The sequence below is a fragment of the Rhynchophorus ferrugineus genome, unplaced genomic scaffold (assembly GCF_030347505.1).
Source record: "Rhynchophorus ferrugineus isolate W39M unplaced genomic scaffold, kcgeb_rfMv2 rfM11, whole genome shotgun sequence".
Taxonomy (NCBI): Eukaryota; Metazoa; Arthropoda; class Insecta; order Coleoptera; family Curculionidae; genus Rhynchophorus; species Rhynchophorus ferrugineus.
Genome location: NW_027472590.1, coordinates 9,456,585 through 9,462,584, shown reverse-complemented (window position 1 = coordinate 9,462,584; position 6,000 = coordinate 9,456,585). Strand labels below are relative to the sequence as shown.

At 29.2% G+C, this 6,000-nt stretch overlaps 1 protein-coding gene across 1 annotated transcript in view; it reads left to right on the top strand.

The window, feature by feature from the left end:
• The first annotated feature begins 3,298 nt into the window (after positions 1-3,298).
• Ugt50B3 (UDP-glycosyltransferase family 50 member B3) overlaps positions 3,299-6,000 on the top strand; it is a 38,492-nt gene continuing 35,790 nt past the window's right edge. The window contains exon 1 of the mRNA XM_076418456.1: positions 3,299-3,622. The gene's annotated coding sequence lies outside the window, so the exon portion shown is untranslated. The remainder of the gene's footprint in view (positions 3,623-6,000) is intronic.

Sequence of the window (6,000 nt, the reverse complement as noted above, 5' to 3'; positions counted from 1 at the left end):
AATGTAAAACAAAATCTAAATATCCCAGATTTTATTGTTGTTTTAGAAAATGATGGCAATATGGGTAAACTGATATGGCTCGGTGAATGGAGGTAAGGCGAAGTGAAACAGGGGTGATTACATTATGTGACCGTTATTTATTGCCAATATAAAAAATGTGGAGAAATGGTCGGTTACTCAATGATTGGAAATACCATTCAATAACATCCCAGATAAACGTCTCCGGGTTGCCAGCTATTCGTTATCGGGTTCTAGTTGGCGCTGCTGGCACCCCACCCGTATTGGACATCTGGGATTATATTTCTGGGTATTTTGTAGACCGTTATTCCACTATGTAAAATTCGACATGCATCAAGGTCGCTACAGCAATATAATTTATTCTTTTCTATGGTTTATTCTAGGCAGGATAGAGCACATGTGCTAAATACAGAGATAGATGTGAAGTAACGCTACCTCAGCTTTATATACCTTCCGATAAAGCTAATTACGATAAAGTGATAACACTAATTTGTTGTCACTGCAAGAATGGAAAATATCACTATACGTAACGATACTATACTTAATAGTGTTTTATCCATAACTCTTTAAAAGTTCAAACAATACGGAATTAACTGAAAATAAGACAAAATCCTGCTTAAAATTAAAAAACTTAATTTAACGAACACTGCCATTATTTTATTTTATAAACCGCTTTTATTTACCTGCTGGATTTGTTAACTATTCCTGGTTGCTTGATTTTGGCATTTTTCGTTTTATTGGAACATATTGATCTGTAACGCTTATGATACAGAAAGATTAGGCCTCAAAATTTTTCGACGATATAAGTTTTAACTGTGCCAATATTGTATTCATCAAAAATGTAGGCAAAATTTTCACTAAGCCGTTTAATATATATCTCTAATAAACTAATATATTTTTAAATTAACCACCTCTTAAGATCCTTAAAGATCTTACGATTTTATTAACTAACATTAACGCTGTGTAGACTAAACGACTATGTAATATCTCAGATTCAACGCAGTAGTAATTTAAAAGCAATAATAGTTTTATGAAGATGATTTACATTATTGAAAAGCACTTAAATATAATTAACCGGAATAACGTTAAGAATGCAATAACTTCATTATTGGTTAAAGGTTTAAATTACGTAATTATCGAGATAATTTATTTTTATAATAGTGGATTAGTAAAAATGTCTATTTTGTGTGCGGATGAAATGACATATTTTGGTGATTTAGCGTCTATATCTAAATATTACGAAAAACCGAAGCAGTACTTATATTTTATGATTATAAGTTGCTGCAATTTTATTGAAAATGTTTTTAGCGTGTTGCTGCTGCGCTGAATATTGGTGAGGATATTGTGACCAACATCGTTTACAAAATTAAGAACAATATGTTAGATTCAACCAAGAAAATCCATCTACATATGAAGTGAGTGATGAATCTTGACTATCTTGATATTGGCTCTATTGGAGATCCAACATACAACATTTATAAGAACTGTGAGTATACGAACTTTCAAAGGCTTTCAAAACATGAATTAAGTTTTGGAGAGACTATTCTAAAACTAAACTGAAGTATTTCAAATTGTCACTAGGTAAATATAAATGAAATGTTTCCTCCCTATATACATAGACTTCCTCCCTATCACTGTATATTCAATCAAATCAAGTCGATATGGGGGGTAGTAAAGAATTATTATAATAGACCTGCTGGTCGAGAAGAATATTTTATCAAGGACTGTTTGGATATGTGGAAGGAAGTATTGTCGACCATAACACCTTCGATTTGGATGAACCCGATATATAGGGGAAAAAAATTGACAAATGGTGGAATGGTGAACATATTTTAGGCAGATTGGAAATTAACAGTTTAGTAAATGACTTGGAGAAGAGTTTAACGTCAAACTGAAGAAGCTGTAATGGCTACTTGGAGGAATTTCCAAATTGTCTACATATAACAAACTTGTCCTGTATGAGGAAGTCTTGAATCTCATTTGGTCTCTACGGCATTCATATCTGGAATTAGTTTGAGTTAGAACGAAACTGTCCATTGATCTATACAAAATATCAGACTGTAATGGAATTAAAGGACACGTAAAAATTGTTTTAAGTTAATAAAATATTTTCCTGTATTAAATAACACCTTTGTTATTAGGATTTATATCAGACACCCTTTCAATTCAATAACAAAAGTAAATGACTGAAATGTAAGTACGTGCGTAACTTTAAAAACACGGTGCCAAAAGGATAATTCGTTTTCTATTCTGTTTTCTGTCGCTATTTTCAGGACAAAGTCTGTTTTTTTTTTAAAAGCTTATACATTTTTTTTTACATCTAATATCATACTGTGAATTACACAGAAGACACTTGATACCAATAACAATAAATAATAATATCATTCTATACAGCAACAACGCTAAATATCTCGAAATGAATCTTGATGTAAACTTTGCTGGAAAAAACAGAAAAAGAAAAAATAAAAATACATAATAAATTGCTATTATACAAGCAAATATTGAAACCTATATGGACATACTGAGAAGTTTTGTAGGTAAATCCAGTTACTACAGGACTGATTACTTACACAGAGGCCTTTAGATACCGGCTCTAACTCAGGAAATTAAGAAAATTGCAAGCAGACTCCATTTTCATGTGATTATTTAAGTAATTTTACTCATAGGTAACACCAGAATAGGATATATTCTCAAAAGATCACAAGATCAAACCATTTGATCTTGTGTAGTGTGGTGAAGTGTAGTGAGGTGTATTTAATAGACAGTGTTAAGTGTTGAAACAACAGTATTATTACACAAACATTGTTAAAACTCCTAGATATATACCAAGATTTAAGTTATTGTAAAGACAAATTACAGGTTAACATATTATTGTTTCCAATAACTGTTATTATAACTAGAAAAAAATTTTAGTCCTATTATTTAAAAATAATTTGTATTTTATGATTTTGTTAATATTATAGAGATTTTATTAAACATTATATGATACATTAAGGTAGATAATGATATTTAAATATATTTAATGTTTCAAAAGTGTCTTATTTTATATTATTCCTGTTATTGCGGATAATATTGAAAAACAAGCTACAAACCATGATTTGCTCCAAGAAGTACGTTATTATGAATATTCTTTAAGCGTCATCAGTGTTAAAACATTGCCAAAACCGAGTTATACATTCGAGAAAAGGTTACTTAACAATTTGCAGCTTTCGTGTCCAACCATTTCATTTCTCCTACTTTCGAGCAGACGGAGAGTGGTACCTATGTACCATATGAAAACAGTACCCATTTACTTTGGCGCAAGAAAAGTACCATTTCGGTCACGCCGCATCTAATAGTATTCGGCGGTAGCGTAGAGTTCGATTTTAGTTACGTTGGGTCATTATCATCAACATCATCATCCACAACTTCTTCGTTGGTGGGTCTGTCGGTGGGCTATCGGTTCGGACATGGATTTTAATATTCGTGCTTAGATTGGCCAGTGCTGTTTAATACTGAACTGAACTTTTGTTGATCCTGTTGCAATTTCAATGATGGATAGAAAGTGAAACGGGCGACAGTCATTTCGGTGTTGTATCTTCGTGACCATAATCCTAATTGATCAGTAAGTAAATGAACCAGTAGTTTTTAATTATATTTATTTATTCAAAGCAGTTATAAGTTTGATATTCAATTCAAATTAGGAATTATATTCTCAAACAGTTTTCAAGAGTGTAGTAGATAGTACATTAAGGTTTTAATATATATATATATATATATATATATATATATATATATATATATATATATATATATATATAAGCTTATACATTTTTTTTACATCTAATATCATACTGTGAATGACACAGAAGACACTTGATACCAATAACAATAAATAATAATATCATTCTATACAGCAACAACGCTAAATATCTCGAAATGAATCTTGATGTAAACTTTGCTGGAAAAAACAGAAAAAGAAAAAATAGAAAGAAAAAAAAGAAAAAGTAGTTTTTAATTATATTTATTTATTCAAAACAGTTATAAGTTTGATATTCAATTCAAATTAGGAATTATATTCTCAAACAGTTTTCAAGAGTGTAGTAGATAGTACATTAAGGTTTTAATATATATATATATATATATATATATATATATATATATATATATATATATATATATATAATTTCGCTCTGGATTATTGCTCAGGAGAAAGGCTAACTTTATGCTCATATTTTCTTCTAAAGGTTTGAGGCTTAGTAACAATTTTTTCACGTTTAACGTTGACCAGTATTTTTTATAATTAGTGATAAATAAATAAAATGTAAATGACTTATATTTGTTTTTCTTAAGACGGTCACATGGATATGTATGATTTATTAATTAATATTATTAATTAGCTTATTTAATGGATTAGTGCATTGGGACGTACAAGTATTCTTTGAGAATATTTAATTACCATCATGATGGGTTCTAAGTGAAAATCTTGTTAAGAAATAACTATGATTTGCCTTTTGTAAATCTGTGTATTTGTGTTTATCAATCTCTTTTGCCTGAAATGGATTTAAATCGTTGAATTTCAAACATAGGGTAATTTAGTTAGAGCTATCACCAATATAGATACTTGTGACTTGTAAAACAGTTATATACAAGACTTAAAATATTAGACAAAGCACTCGCACATACTACTAAATTAGCGATTGATGAAGCCTAATATGTGGGCCATCTCGTTTTGCAATAATTTATTTCTCTTTTAGTTAAAATTTTAGTACAAGCAAATGTGGACTAGGGATCTGACAATTTATTCTACCAAATAAGTAGAGACGTATATTATTTTTAAAATTTATTACATTTAGTTGTTTATGATCTCTTTTTGAGACGATATCCAAACGGATGCTTTGGCTTATGGTTCTTCTTTTATTGCATTTTGAGATTCTTACACTAGAGCATTTTACAAGCCAAATGTGAAGATCACCTTGGTCTTGTACCTATATATATATATATATATATATATATATATATATATATATATATATATATAATTTCTCTCTGGATTATTGCTCAGGAGAAAGGCTAACTTTATGCTCATATTTTCTTCTAAAGGTTTGAGGCTTAGTAACAATTTTTTCACGTTTAACGTTGACCAGTATTTTTTATAAATAGTGATAAATAAATAAAATGTAAATGACTTATATTTGTTTTTCTTAATACAGTCACATGGATATATATGATTTAATGTATTATTAATTAGTTTATTTAATGGATTAGTGCTTTGGGGCGTACCAGTACTCTTTGAGAATATTTAATTACCATCATGATGGGTTCTAAGTGAAAATCATGTTAATCATTCCGTTTTAGACGTAATATTTAGCAACGAGGATGGTATGTGGAAGAAATACTTCTAAATTCTTATTTTAAATTTAACTATGACTGCCTTTTGTAAATCTGTATATTTGTGTTTATCAATCTCTTTTGCCTGAAATGGATTTAAATCGTTGAATTTCAAACACAGGGTAATTTAGTTAGAGCTATCACCAATATAGATACTTGTGACTTGTAAAACAGTTATATACAAGACTTAAAATATTAGACAAAGCACTCGCACATACTACTAAATTAGCGATTGATGAAGCCTAATATGTGGGCCATCTCGTTTTGCAATAATTTATTTCTCTTTTAGTTAAAATTTTAGTACAAGCAAATGTGGACTAGGGATCTGACAATTTATTCTACCAAATAAGTAGAGACGTATATTATTTTTAAAATTTATTATATTTAGTTGTTTAAGATCTCTTTTTGAGACGTTATCCAAACGGATGCTTTGGCTTATGGTTCTTCTTTTATTGCATTTTGAGATTCTGCCAAATGTGAAGATCACCTTGGTCTTGTACCTATATATATATATATATATATATATATATATATATATATATATATATATATATATATATATATAGATATATATATATAGATATATATATATAGGTACAAGACCAGAGGTAG